Below are 16,224 nucleotides of genomic sequence, written 5' to 3'. Positions count from 1 at the left end.
TACGTATGATTCTCCTACTGAAATTGTGAAAACTGTTTCACTTGAATACTTTGCAAATTCGTATATGAACGTACATTTCGAGTCTCCAGCAAATCGAGAAGCGTACGATAGCGATTGATTAAAAAGTAATTATATTAATACCTGACATCTCCAGTGAATCCAAAGACACACCATGGCAGCGCACCTACAGTAAAACTGCCTGTCTCCACCAAACAAAGTACACGCAACCACACCAACGCCATCTAACGCCCTCACAGGTATTTCCACAAACAATCAGAAACATCCGTGCCCAAGGCGTGACCCTCGTCCAACTACTCGCCCAATCAAACCGGAACATTATATGAATTATGAGTTATTAGTACATGTAATTATGACAGTTAAGCAGATATTAATCAACCTGCTTCATTATTTGAGCATATTACAAACTTCTTGTTAGTTAAAATAACCATTAATAGGTTTGTACTAATTTTACAGTGATATAATTGCTTTAATAATGTAGGGAAGTTATAATACCAATAATGAATAGCATAATGTTTGATCTTTCAAATTCTTTAGTATGGATTATTGGTTATAGACTGGATTCATAAAATGCGCAAACGACAGCAATGCAGCAGATACAAGTAGCTGAAAGCAACAAGAAAACGTTTATATTTTATCTGGGCCAAATGAAATTGAAGATTTCATTTGGCCCAGATAAAATTCGCAAGTACGATATGAATTAATTGAAATGTGGATTTTCGTGGACGGGAAATGAAGACAAACCCATTTCGTTATGTATCATTTGTGGAGAAAGGATGGAAAATGAAAGCATGAAACCAGCTAATTCAAATCGCCATTTCGAATCGAAACATAATGAATACAAGAACAATCGTGTAGAATATTTTCAAAATAAAGTAAAAAATTTAAAAGAATCTCAAAAAATGACGTCGATAGTGTCAGGAGGTGAAAATAAGAAGGCCTTAGAGCAGGGGTCGCGGCTCGCGGAGGCTTCGTATCTGGCTTGCGACCTTAATGATTTCTTTTCTCAAATTCAATGTTTCTAACATCCTGCGGGGATTAAAACAGAAAAAATATAAACTTCTAAATATTTTATGACTGCAGTAAACAAAAGTAAAACTTATTACTACAATTGTTTGTACCATGTTTCTATCATCAAATGTTGGCAACATTAAAGGAAAGTTACTTGTGATGCAGCCATTTTAAGCCAAGTGATACAATATCAAAAAGTTACAGGTTACCACTCTTATATAATAATGTCTTAATAAAAAGTTACCTCAATAACTTATATGTTTTTTGCCCATAACAATGGCTGATATTTTTGTCCAAAACAATGTCAAATTTAAAGTTAAAAAAAGAAAAATAGATCAAGAAGGCATAACATTTCAAGAAAAATGGAAGAAGGCCTATTTCTTTGTGGAAGCAAAAAATATTCCAACATGTTTGATATGTAGACAAAGTGTCACCGCGGTGAAAGAATATAACCTAAAACGCCATTATGAAACAAACCATGAGAACTGTCATAAATATGCAGAAAAGATGCGTGAGGACAAACTTAATGATTTAAAAAATGAACTGAAGTTTCAACCCAGGATATTTTCGAATTTGGTATTTGGTAATAATAAAAATTTAAGAAGGGGTACACAAATATCTGCAGTATGAGAAAAAGTGGTCTAGAGGAATCATTATTCAATTCTGTACCTAGGATAAGGAGTGTTAATAAGGTAGGAGCCAGGTGGTAGAGTACTATCATTAAGCACAAGCTGCAGAAGAAGAAACTTCTGTGGAGGGTATATAAAGAGAAAGATAACCAGCAAACTCATGAACATTACCTGGCCCAGTGAAGAAAGGTAACAATGGAGGAAAAATCAGAATATGGGAAGAATTAGAATAGCAGGCCAAAGGGAATCCCAAAGAGTGCTTTCATGATGTGGAAAGTAAGAGGAAGAAAGATTATGGAAGATTAACCTTAATGAGTGATGATTATCATGAGGAGATAGAAGCGGATTAAATAGTTGAGTTACTGACAGAGTCTGCTCTACCAATGTTGCAGCACGTGCATTTATACCTGGCGACAAGTTTTGGAGGGGCAGCAAAATTGACCTAAACAATACGAAAAATAAATCATAAAAAAGTAATGTATACCCCTCTCTTTTGAAAACCAGACTTCAGGGTGTCGTAAGTTAACTTTTGACATAATAAAACTCTTCTTTGCACTGCATATATTTTAAACATCATGATTATTTAAAATAATGTGGTATTATGTTGCGTTTAATATCGTACTGCCAGTGTTAATATCAGATGATGTTACAATCGCAGAGCACTTTCTATCTTCAATTTCTTTTCGATTCCATTGTTGGAATTGAGTGGACTGACGTTATGGTAAATCCCATTTAACCAATGAGAACAAAGGATTATAATGAGATGGCTGGTTAAGAGTTAACAGATAAAAGAAATGGAATAAAAATATATAAATATAAAAGAAAAACGCAAATAAAAAAAGGCCATTCAGTAACTAACTGAGTGACCACTTTGAAAGGTCATATCATCCAAACTTCCATTTAGTGCTTTAACCTCTATTTAAGGCACAATGTTCTCGCTATGTGGGAACATAGGTGTATGAAAAGGAGGTTTTTAGGATATTGAAGAATCTGAATGTAAACAGATCTTTGGGATTAAATAGGATATCAACTAGGGTTTTTGGAGAATGTGCAAGAGAATCGGCAATGCCTTTGACTAGGCTCTTTAATTTAAGTCTAAGTTCTGGTAGAGTTCCAACGGAATGCAAAGAGGGCAAAATAATTCCCTTGCATAAGAGAGGTCCAAGACTGCAGTAGCAAATTGCAGACCAATCAATATCTCAGGAATGGCGGTAAAAAGGTCAGAAAATTTGGTCAAAGAGATAACTCAAGTATGGGTAGATAAAAATACGTTTCTGTATGAAGGTCAACATAGCTTTCTGAAGGGTCGATCATGCCTTAGTAACTTTTTCTAATTGAGTAAGAGCTGAGTTGGCTAAAGGAAATGGTTACACTACGATTTTGCCCGGTATTCTGTCAACGACATTTGACAGAATACCAAGTGGAACTCCCTTACGCAAATTAGAGCAAATAGGGATGGGTAAATGTGATAAGAGGGTGTTGCTGGACAGAAATCAAAAACTGGTATATGCAAGGGCAGAATGAAGACGAAAACCGGTGACTAGTGGTGTGAAGCAAGCTTCAAGGACTGACAACTGATGTTTAATTGGTATATAAATGATATAAATAATAACCTGAAACGAAATATTCAATTGTTTGCTGATGATATTCGAAATTAGGTAGAGTATTAGTTAATCGAGGATATTCAGAGAGCTTGCGGGATGATTTAAATAGGCTGTCAGTGTGGACAAAAGAGAATGGGTATCAGTGTAATCTCCAGAAATGTCAAGTTATGCATTTTGGGATAAATAGATTACAAGTTGTAAATTACATTGATAACACTTCACTCGTGGAAATCAATGAAGCTAGAGATTTAGGGGGTGGTAGAGAGAGAGTTAAATTTTACAAGACGCATTGCTAAGGTAGTCTATAAGATTATTTGATTATTGAAGAACACATTAACAAGTACAGACAGGGAAGTTACTGATCTTCTTTATAAGGCCTTGATATGTTTATATCTGGATTACTGAGACGTCTGCTTTCCTGGGTTTCTTAGTGATGAGCAAACGCTAGAGAGGATTCAGAGGCCAATGATCAAGATGTGATTGGCGTATGGATTGTTCCATGTTAGCATAGATTGATTGAAGTTGTGTGGATTGCAGAAGTTGGTTAATAGGATAGACAGAGGAAATATGATAGAAAAATTTAAATTGCTTAAATTATTTTGTCGGATTGATACAGGGGATATGGTTTAGCACTGGATAGAGGGATAGGAACAAGGGGTCATCCCTCGAAATTGAATAAATTTGAGGTTAGTAGGGTGTGGGGATTAGATTTTGTGGTTTTAGAGTGTGTGATTGAGTGGAATGGATTGCCAGAGTCAGTTGCGAATGCTTTGTCTGTTAATGGGTTCAAGGAGAGGCATGACAGATTTGATGGATATATTGGGTCTCCCGCGATAAGTCTAATAAAAGTTCATTATCCCCTTCACAAATACAGAATATAAAGTATGCAGTTGAAATACTATAATTCCATTTTCGTTGACTTCAAATATTCAATACAGAATGCTAGGTAAATAATAAAAAAAATCAGCTAACGGCTTTTATTTCTGTATAGGGAGTAGTCGAGGCTGTTTTAGCCCTATCTAACTTTTGGAGACTGAGTGTGTAGTTCAGTCTCCACTGGTAGCCAGTCAGAGATAGCTGGCCAAAGGCTATCAGTAATTAAACGGCATGCTGTGAAAAGACGTCTCAATAAGTGCCGTCATCTCATTGTTTCTAACCCTAACATAATATATTTAATGTCTGAAATAGTGTGGTTTCTATGGCCGATTTTCTTGTGTATACATGATAAAAAACCGGAGTTTCCAGAGAAAAAACCCGCTTACCGTGCGAGATATCGACAAACTCGGGAACCGGATCAAAAAAGGCTTAGAAAAAGTTCATGTATTCGCCGACTATGTGAGAATTTGAAACAAATTCTTCCTTCATGCCGTCAAGTGCCGTGGTATACAAAGCTACATCCACTTAGCTACATTGACTCTTGCTAGGTAAATATCTTACTTAAATTGCACAAATAATAATATTAACCCTGTATTTTACATCTTTTTCGAATTTCATATATTTTCCTACATATAAATGCTTTTTTTCCGGTTGACGTGTAGGGGCGAGTACATGTGCTCACATACTACTACTGCTTCAGCATGGTTTAACACTTTTGCAAGGAGAGTTAGACTTGGATTTGGTGTGTTTGTGTCCCTTTTAATGGTGTTTGAGAGGGGATTTGTTATAAGTGTTTGTGTGTGTGTGTGTGTGAGAGAGAGAGAGAGAGAGAGAGAGAGAGTAGTAGTAGTAGTGGTAGTATTTTTTTTCAATGTCAAATAATACTTTATTATCTGTGAAATAAATTATATACATGTACGTGCAATTTAATTATACATACAATTTATATAATGCATATAATGCGCATATTTATATAATACACACAATTTAATATAATTACATACAATTTAACAGATAATACTGCAATTTTTCACTTGTGGTTCAATTCAGATTCAATTTGTCGCATACTGTATATAGTGCGCAAGTTATATAGTTCAGTAATTCGTGTGTTATTAATAGTAATACTGATTTTAGTAATACTTTATAATCAATTATCGTTCAGTTACACAGGATAGATTATACAATTATCTATGTATCTATATTATTTTTTCCAGTACAGAATGCTAGGAAAATATCTTAATGATAAATGCACGTAAACACGAGAAAGATATTTAATTAACCAGATATTTCGGTCTTGAAATAGCAGACCATCCTCAGTGGTATTACAAGAACAGTTACAAAAAATACAAGCGAGAATATTAAAAATAGATCGTTTAAAATTGAACAAGCCGCGTGATGTTATATCACTAAGTATGAAACTGAATATTTTGAAGTAGAGCCATGACTAAAAAAAAATAATAAATAAATAAATAAAAATTAATGAGTTATCCTGATTAGACTTTCCCAGATTTTTGATATAGATATACAGTCATTAGGATTCAGGTTGGGACGATGAAGTAGGGCCTCCACGCTTTCCTTGAACAAACGTTCGAATCTATAACGGGATCTATGTAAGAGGCGAGTTCTGAACCAATGGATGTTGTGATCAGTTTCAATCCCGTGCTGAGCCAATCCAAACTTTTCAGGTTTGTTGTGAAGAATGCAGGATTGATGTTCTTGGATTCGTTTTTCAAGAGAACGTCCAGTCTGTCCAAAATAGGAGAGAACACAGTTGCAAGGAATTTGATAAACTCCAGGCAGAGATAAAGTTGAGCGTTTGTCTTTAGGAGAAGGAAAATGAGAAGACAATTTGTTAATAGATGAATACTTAGTTGTTAAACCATATTTCTTTAATATTCTTGCGATAGGTTCTGAAATACCGGAGATATAAGGAATAGGCACTCGACGTATTGAAACTTTGTTGTTTTTTGGAGGATTATAAGAATTGAGAAGATGTTGAGTACTTTTGTTTTAGATAAGCCATTGAGTTTCATGTGTTGTTGGATAGTAGAAAGTTCTTTCTGTAGATAATCAAAGTTAGAACAATTAGTTTTGGCTCTTCTGATGAGGCATTTCATAATTCCTGTTTTTTGACATGGATGATGGGCTGATTCTTTAAGAATATAACGACCTGTGAACGTTGGTTTCCTGTATACTGTAGATGTAAGAATATTTGAAGGTGACCGGATGAAGAGAACGTGTAAAAAATTAACTGGTTGTTTTCTTCTATTTCCATAATAAACTTCATATGATGATGCAAGGAATTGATACTGTTTAAAATAGAAGGTGAAGAGTTTTTGCTATGTGGCCAAATAGTAAAGATGTCATCTATATATCTTACCCAAAAGGATAGTTCAGGGAAAATAGATGAGAAGAGAACTTTTCTAAATGATCTAAATACAAGTTGACTAAAGCAGGAGAAAGAGGACTTCCCATGGCCGTTCCTTCTACTTGGCTGTAAAATTTATTTTGACATACAAGATATCCAGAATGCATTACGAAATCGAACAGTTTTATAATGTCTTCAGGAAAGATGTCAGCAAGTAATTTTAAAGTTTCCTTGAGAGGTAAATTGGCATATAAAGATTCTATGTAGGGTGTAATGAGACATTTTTTAATTTTTCTAAGAAATGTGAAGTGTTCTTTAAAAAAGAATTGGAATTGCCAATATAAGATTTCAATAATTTAGCTAAATATTTGGCTATACGGTAAGTAGGAGAATCAATACAATCTACTATTGGATGGAAAGCATAATCAATCTTATGAATATTTGGAAGACCATAAAATCTAGGAGGTCTTGCAAAATGAGTTTTAAGTCTTTTAATTGTATCTTTATCTAAACTGATGACTTCATTTAAGAGAGAATGTAATTTCTTTAGTTGTCTGTTGGTTGGATTATAATAAATTTCTTGATATGTGGTGCGATCTCGAAGCAAAAGAGAAAATTTTCTTCTGTAATTTGCCGAGTCCATAACTACAGTTGCTTTTCCCTTGTCAGTTTTGGTGATAATGAGGTGATTATTTTTTCTCAAGGACTGTAAAAATTTCATTTCAGAAGGAGATATGTTGGAAGGAGGAAGTTTGGCCTTAAGTAGAGAAGAAATGACTTCTAGGCGAAGAGCATTAGCTGTATCACTAGATAGATGACTGAGATTTCGTTCAATGTTAACGAGATGTAGATAAGTAAATGATTTGCATATGGCATTATGGGATAAAGTTTGAAATGTTTGAAATTTCACTAGGGGAGCCCCCTTCTGTAAAGGACATCACGTGGTGTGTTTGGTTTGCATAAATCATTGTGGGTGATTTTAGAGATAAGGAATCGTGACGTTATGTGTTTGGAAATTTGGGGAGAACATATGTCGCTCTGATCACATGGTGTTTTGGTTTGGTATGAAATTGTGAGCAATGTTTTTCAGATGAGATCTTGAAATTTTCCCAGGGTGACAAACATCTGTCATTGTCATCAAGTTTTGTCTTTAGATGTCTATAGATGGCAGTACTAATTTTGCAATATAATTTCGGGTATTTCTTTCCTGTTAATGGCTATGGGAATTCTTAGAGTAGAGTATACTGGAACTGGTGGCAGCGTTTCTTTTTTTCAGAATAATTTAATTATATGCTGGTGTCCCCTCAAACACTTTTTTCCCTGAATATCTTGATTTGTCTACATTTAAGAAATTAAACTTCATTAATTTTCTAATTAACATTTATTTTTTCACAAAATGTTTCACAATTGGTATTTTTTACTTCACAGTCATGAGAAAAAATAAATGGCATTTAAAAAATAAATTAAAATAAACGGACAGTTAAATGGATTACAACACCTTTTGTAATCCATTTAACTGAAAGACTGTAAGTAATTTAAATTACTTACAGTCTTTCCAGAATGGCTCTTCTAAATACGAATATTCCAAAATAGTTGAATTTTATATCCAGAACACAACACACACATGATTTAAAAGAACAAATATTTCTGTAAATAACCAGAACATCTACTTGACTACATCTTTAGATTTTCATCTGTTTGGTGCTGTTCCTCAATTCTTTTGCACAGTTTTCATGCTATGTTTTTCCCAAGCTATCTATCCCCAATGATGTCACAGTGTAGAGCCTAATAGCAACTTCCAGTATTTGGAATTCTGGTAGATTTGTTATTAAGACTCATAATTATGGTTCTCTATTTTATTTAAAAATCAGTTAACTACATTTTTCTAGCCAGAATAACTGAGCAATAAATAAATAAATAAATAACTGATTGTCCTTCTCTGCCTATTAATTTAACCCTCGATTCCATCTGCTCATAATCTATTTCAGTATCTAAAATTTATTTTACTTATTTATTTTTCTTTAGCATTAGCAAGTTAAGTAATGGATTTTGAGAAAAACAAGGTTTCGAACTCTCTGTTAGCATTTTATTTCAGAATTTAAAGAGAAAATTACATTATTAGCTATCACATCTGTTTTTTGTTTCTAAACCAAATTTTTTTAACAGTTTGGGAAACGTGATGGGTTTAACTATATACTTTCTCTCTGTAAAATAGATAAATTCTAATAGCCATATTTTCATACTGCTTTTTCTAGTCTGGTGGAGGTATCTACAGATATAGTAACAAATTTTTACTTTTCAGGTGAAATCTTTTCCATTAAAATTACAGATATTAATTTAATACATGAATCCGTTTGCATGCAGAAGTTGACACAGTTTCATGAAATATTTGAAGGCTTGCACGATCAAATAAGACTTTTAATTCACTGAGTGGATTTTCAAAAAGAAAAAGTGAAAAAGAAAGAAAGAAAAGTCTCTGGTTAGTTTTTGGCAAGAATTCAGAAGAAAAAAAAGAAAAGTCTCCTTTTAAGTTTGTGTCAAGAAAGCCATTAAGTAAGACCATATATATATATATATATATATATATATACATACATACACACATAATATGGTCTTACTTAAAATTTCATACGACATCAATTTTAATTTATTTTCATTTTAATTTACATATTTTATTTGACTGTAATATTATTAACAAATTCTATTTCCTGAATCTAACATACAGAAAATAAATAAAGTGAAAAATACAATCTTATTTTTGGTCCTTAATCTGCTTATTGTTAATTTTGTTCTGTTGTTCAAAGGTTCTTCCAAAGGTTGAGGAATTGTCATCATGTGGTTTTTGAAAATGTGGGTATCATCTGAAAGTTTCTTCATTTTTGATGGTTTTGAATTTATTATTGTAGTAAAATTAAGGGTCACATTTTTATTTTTTGAAAGCAATGCATATATTGTTGAGCATTATTAAAAGCACAGAAACTTTCACCATGTTCTCAAAAGCATTTAAAAGTACATGCTATGTTTCACGTTTTGGGCATCCAATTTCATTTGCATCAAGAACAGGTCTCTCAATTAATCTTGAAAATGCTTTTGATTTTTCTCTTCCTTTGGTGAGAAATATTTGATGTATACATGTTCGTTCTATCATCCAATTTCTTATTTGTCCAGAAATAGTGAACCAATTTCCCACTTCAGCTCATGGTTATACTTTATTAAACAAGAATTCTGTTTTTTATCTCCTTCAGGTAATTTATTTCAACTGCAAGGTGATTTTTTCAATGCATATCTTAAAATAATTACATCAGAAATATAAATTGCTCTAGGAAATAAATTTGAAGTCTAATTCAAAAGAAACTGACAATCATTTATACCAATGATAAATGAAAATACATATTTTTCACCCACTGTTGATTTTTCATATTCGTTTTCCTTTATTCTTCTTCTTAGACTACTTCATATGGCAGCAGTAATAAATCTTTAATTATTATTTCACTGATTATTAGCTCTGATCTTATATCTGATGTTAACTTTCTGTTACAAAATTCTAAATAATTAGAACTTTTCACAAAGAAACTTTCAAAGAATTTTGTGGCACACCCATTATTTTTACATTATCAGAAACAAAACACCACAACAATACAGCAGCTGCAGTGGATGAATGATTATCCAAAGTCCAAAGTCACTCAACTTCAGAGTTTTTGCTCATAGTACTATTTACCTTAGCCAACCCTATCCTGTTATTCCTTCAAAAATGAATCTTTTGCACAGATGACTCAGCAACATGTTTTCACATGCTGATGGATATCCTGTTGATGTGTGTTTATCTTACATTGTGTGGGATAAGGTAAAATTTGTATTATCTGCAGAGTACAAACCTTTTTCTATACCAAAACTTTAAGAGTTTAACTCATGTTTTTGAGTTAAATCGTCTGCTATCTCTCTGTAAAACTACCAAATTCTAACAGATTGGATTTTCGCTTATGTGAACTAAATGTATCCAAATAACTCATTGCAATGTCAATAGGTAGCATCAGACAATTTCTAAAATGATCAATTACATGGATATCAGTTTTCGACATCCCCCCTGTTCTTGGCATTAATTTCACATTAGTGAATTTTTAACAAATAATTAAACAGAATTGCATTAATGTATAAAGTTGTGGATTTAAATATCAAATTCTACTCAGAATAACTGAGTAAAAAATTCACTGGGGAAAAACACAACAACAAGAGCACACATCTTTGTTCATTTATCCACGCTATCGGCCAAGATGTCTACAGATGTTAAGGTTATAATTGATGCAACATGCATATTAAAATTGTAATACCATTGATATTACATTGAAATATATGATGGATACAAAGCATATGAGGATGCATATTTGATCCATAATAGCTGTAATGTGGTTAAGTTTATAAATGCTTATTTTATTTTGCTGAAATACTATTTACAAGTATATTCTCAGAGAAAAATTTTGAAACATGTAATTACCTAAAACATTCAAAATATCTAGTTTACACTCTTAACATTTTCCAAAGATTTCAATAAAGAAATGTTCGTTACTCACTTTTTCTTGGTTACATTACATCAAAATAGCTGGTCACACAAAACAGTATTTGGATCAGATACCATAGTTAGTATTGCTCCATACATTTGATATTGCATCAGTCTGGAAATGACCCCATGCCAAGTTAAGCTTTCTGTGTATTCTTTTGGCACCAGATATACAAAAGCCGTTTTTGTATAAAGCTCATAAATATCCCAAAATAAAGAATGAGTATCCAATTGAATAAATTTGAATTAAATCTTAAAGGACTAATTTTAAGAACTTAGATGATTGATGAATTTAGAGGAATAGCAATATTTTTCCTCATGATATGAACTGCTGGTAATTCAGTTTCCAAAAATAGTAAATGATTATCAATGAAATACATTTTTGGTGAAAATCTCTCAGCTTCTTCACAACTAATAGAGAAAACTTTACTTCCACTAGCTCCTGTATCATCGAGCATTAATTCCCCATCTTGGCCTTTGAGAATGTAACAGTCATTGAGATCCATTTCATAGTCAACTCTTCTTTGCAAGTAGCCGAGGATATCAGACCACTCCCTGTGTAATTTTTCCCAGGTGGTCCAGGATAATTACATCCCAGTGTATGTGTCCTCTAAAATAATAATAATCAGTTTACATGCATTTAAAGCTATGTGTAGAGTTTTGTCTCATGCTATTTTCCCGAAGAAAGACAATTTCAAAGACTTTTGCAGTTCATTCATTATTTTACTTTATTGGACACAAAACACCACAAAATAATATGATAGCTGCACTTGATGAACTAATTGCAGTAACTGAAAAGACACTTGATGTGTTTGTTTTTCCTTATAGTATTGTTTACCTAACCCTAACACTGACCATTCCTTCAAAAACGAAATGTTCGTGCAGATGACTCACAGACATGTTTTTGCATGCTGGTGCATTTGATGTTGATATGAGTTTATCTTACTTTATGACATCATGGAGCAAAATTTATCTCTGTTGATAGAATGCAACCAAGGGGAGATGAACAAGCTCAACATTTGTGGATATCTTTTAGTGATGTCACCTCAAACTGCTAACCAATGAGATGAGTGAGTTAGGCATTTGTGAATGTCCAAAATTGTTTGGATGTAAAAAAAAACATTATATGGTGGAAGTGAAAGGGTTGTCGAGAGGTTGACAGTGGTTTTCCAGGAAGGCTCCCCAACCCAAACCTTCCCCCACCAACCCTGTCCTCTGCTTATCCATGAGGAGATGAGCAACCATGCTGTTTGCCAATATCTTTTGGTGAGGTCACCTCCAACTGATAGTGATAATTTCTGAGAGAAAAAACATTTTCTTTTTAGCTCTGCAGTTATCAGTATCAGTTGAAGGTGAGATCACTAAAAGATATCCAAAAATGAGGAGCTCGCTCATCTCCAATAGGCTGAGCAGATATTTTCTGGAGGAGAGGGGAGTGAGGGAATAGGGTGATGGGGTTTGGGATCATTGCAGGGAAGTCCACTGTCACCTTCTCACAAATATTTCACCTCCACCACCTGTGTTTTTTTTCTCCAAAGTTATCAATATCAGTTGGAGGTGACATCATAAAAAGATATTGGAAAATGGTGAGCTCGCTTATGTCTCCATGAATGAGTGGAGGAGAGGGTGTGGGGAGATGTAGGATTGGGGGAACCTTGGAGAGAAGACCAATGCCAAACCACTTGTCTACCCTTTCACTTCCACCATATAATGCTTTTTTTCCATCCCAAAAATTTTGGACATCTGAAAATGGCTAGCTCGCTCATCTCATTCGTTATCAGTTTGAGATGACATCACTAAACGATATCACAAATGGTGAGCTTGCTCATCTCCTCTTGGATGAATTCAAGCCACAGAGATAAATTTTTCCCCATGATGTCATGAAGTAAGATAAATTCACATCAACATCAAATCCACCAGCATGCAAAAACATGTCTGTGAGTCATTTGCACGAAAGTTTCATTTTTGAAGGAATAGTCAGGGTAAGGGTCAGGTAAACAGTGCTATAAGGAAAAACAAACGAGTCAAGTATCTTTTCAGTTACTGCAATTCATTCATCCAGTGCAGCTATCACATTGTGTTGTTGTTGTTGTTGTGGTGTTTTGTGTCCAGTAAAGTAAAATAATGAGTGAACCACAAAAGTCCTTGAAATTTTCTTTCTTCAGGAAAACAGCACAAAACAAAACTATTCACATAGCTCTGAAAGAATGGAAACCTATTATTATTTTAGAAGACATGTATATTGTGATATATTTATCTAAGACGACTTGTGAAAAGTTATACAGGAAGAGGTCTGATATCCTTGGCTACTTGCAAAGATGAATTGACTATGAAATGGACGTTCGAGACTAATATCTTCCAAAATTCTAAGATGGGGAAACCAATGCTCAATGATACAAGAGCTGTAGGATGTAAAGTTTTCTCTATTATTTTTAAAGAAGCTGAGAGATTTTTACCAAAAATATATGACATTGAAAATCATTTACTATTTTTGGAAACTGAATTACAAGCAATTTGTATCAAGTGGAAAATTATTGCTAATCATCTAAATTCTTCAATGATAAAATTAGACCTTCAAGATTTTATTCAATTCGATAAAGATTCTTTATTTTGGGATATTTGCGAACATTTTCCAAAAACTGGTTGTGTATATCTGGTAACAAAAGTATACACAGGAAACTTAACGAGACATGGTGTCATTCCCAGACTGATGCAATATCAAATCTATGGAGCAGTACTAAGTATGGTATCTGTTCTAAAAACTCTTTTGCATGACCAGCTAATTTGATGTAATGTAGCCAAGAAACAGTAATGAAACTTTTCTTTATGGAACTCGTTGGAAAATGCTGAGTGTAAATTAAACATTGTGAATTATTTTAGGTAATTACATGGTTCGAATTTTTTTCTGTGAATATACTTGTAAATAGTATTTCAGCAAAATAAAATATGCATTTATAAACTTAAATGAACAAAGATGTGTGCTTTTGTTGTTGTGTTTTTATACAGTGAATTTTTTACTCAGTTATTCTGAGTAGAATTTGATATTTAAATCCCCAACTTTATACATTAATGCAATTCTGTTTAATTATTGTAAAAAATCACTAGTTTGAAATTAATGCCAGGAATGGGGAATAAGTGTTGAAAATTGATATCCACTTATTGATTATTTTAGAAATTGCCTAATGCTATTGACATTGTTTGAGTTATCTTGGAAACCTTTTTTGATTCACATAATCAAAAATCCGAACTGTTAGAATTTGGTGGTTTTACAGAGAACCAGCAGATAATTTAATCAAAAAACATATTGAAAACTTTTAAAGTTTGATAAAAAAAAGTTTTGTGCTCTCCAGATTACACAAATATAAATTTTACCTTATCCAACACAAAGTAAGATAAAAACACATCAACAGTATATCCAGCAGCATGCAAAAACTTGTCGTTGAGTCATCTGCATGAAAGGTTCATTTTTAAAGGAACGGTCAGGATAGGGTAGAGTAAGGTAAACAGGACTATGAGCAAAAACACTCATGTTGAGTGACTTTGGATATAAGTTAATTGTTCATCCACTGCAGCTGCTGTATCGTGTGGTGGTGTTTTGTGTAAATATAATGGGAGAGCCCCAAAATCCTTTAAAAGTTTCTTTGCGAAAAGTTCTAATTGTTTCGAATTTTCTAACAGAAAGATAACATAAAATATAAGATCAGAGCTAATTATCACTGAAATAAAAATTAAGTATTTAATTGTGGTGTCATATGAAGTAATGAAAGAAGAATGAAGGAAGACAGATATGAAAAATTTACAGTGGGTGAAAATTATGGAATTTAAGTTATCATTGGTATAATTGATTGTCAGTTTCTCTTAAATTAGACTTTAAATTTATTTCCCTCCGAAATTTTTATTTCGTAGGGAAATAAATTTAAAATCACCTTCAATTGGAGTAAAATCACCTTCAGTTAGAACATATTACCTGAAAGAGTTAAAAAACAGAATTCTTTGTTAATAAATTATAACCATCAGCTGAAGTTGTAAATTGGTTCACTATCTCTGGAAAAACTAAGAAATTGCATGATAGAATCAAAGTGCAAACATCAAATATTGCTTGCAAAGTAGGAGAAAAATCGAAAATATTAACAAGATTAAAACAGAGACCTGTTCTTGATGTAAATGAAATTGGATTCCCCAAATGTGAAAACATAGCAGGTACTTTTAAATGCTTTTGGAAACACAGTGAACGTTTCTCTTGTTTTAATAATGCTCAAAAATATGTGTTGGTTTCAATAAAATAAAAATGTGACCCTTAATTTTACTACACTAATAAATTCCTAACGATCAAAAATGAAGAAAATTTCAGATGATAGTCACATTGTCGAAAACCAAAAGATGGCAAATCCTCAACCATGGGAAGAACCTTTGAACAACAGCGCAAATTAACAATAAGCATATTAAGGACCAAAATAAAAGTAGTATTTTCACTTTATTTATTTTATGTGTTAGATTCGATAATTACAATTGTAAATAATATTTCACTGAGATAACATGCATAAATTAAATTGAACAAAAAGGTGTCGTTGATGTGTATGCATCAACATATATATATATATAGATATATATATACATATACATATATATCACACACACACACACACACACACACACACACACACACACACACACACACACACACACACACACACACACACACACACACACACACACACACACACACACACACACACACACACACACACACACACACGCAATATATATATGTTCGTTTTTAATATTAACTGACTTAAAACCTGAGAATTATAACAAAATGAGTTTTATTTGAAAACACAACATGTTTCGTCGAGATTGATTTCATCAGGCGTTAAGAACATAGAAAGATATTAAAAGTCACTGAAAATAAAATTGAGACACTCTAAAGCTATACAATTATAAAGTCATAATATTCGACTGTGAATTACAGTTATTAGGAACTCGAGCTATAGTCCGAGTTAAAGTTCTATTGTTGTAAACTTGAGCGTGGGTGGAACCACACGATCTCCAATATCTGATAGTAGAGCTGAAAGAATCAGGCAAATTATAGCTGAGATTATTGTTCATATGGAGCAGGTCTAAGGTGATTTTGTTTGACTCCACAATGCGGCATTCCACCTCATC

Source organism: Typopeltis vanoorti, chromosome 13, assembly GCF_054136105.1.
Source record: "Typopeltis vanoorti isolate ZY-2024b chromosome 13, IOZ_Tvanoo_1.0, whole genome shotgun sequence".
Lineage (NCBI taxonomy): Eukaryota > Metazoa > Arthropoda > Arachnida > Uropygi > Thelyphonidae > Typopeltis > Typopeltis vanoorti.
This window is presented reverse-complemented; position numbering follows the sequence as displayed.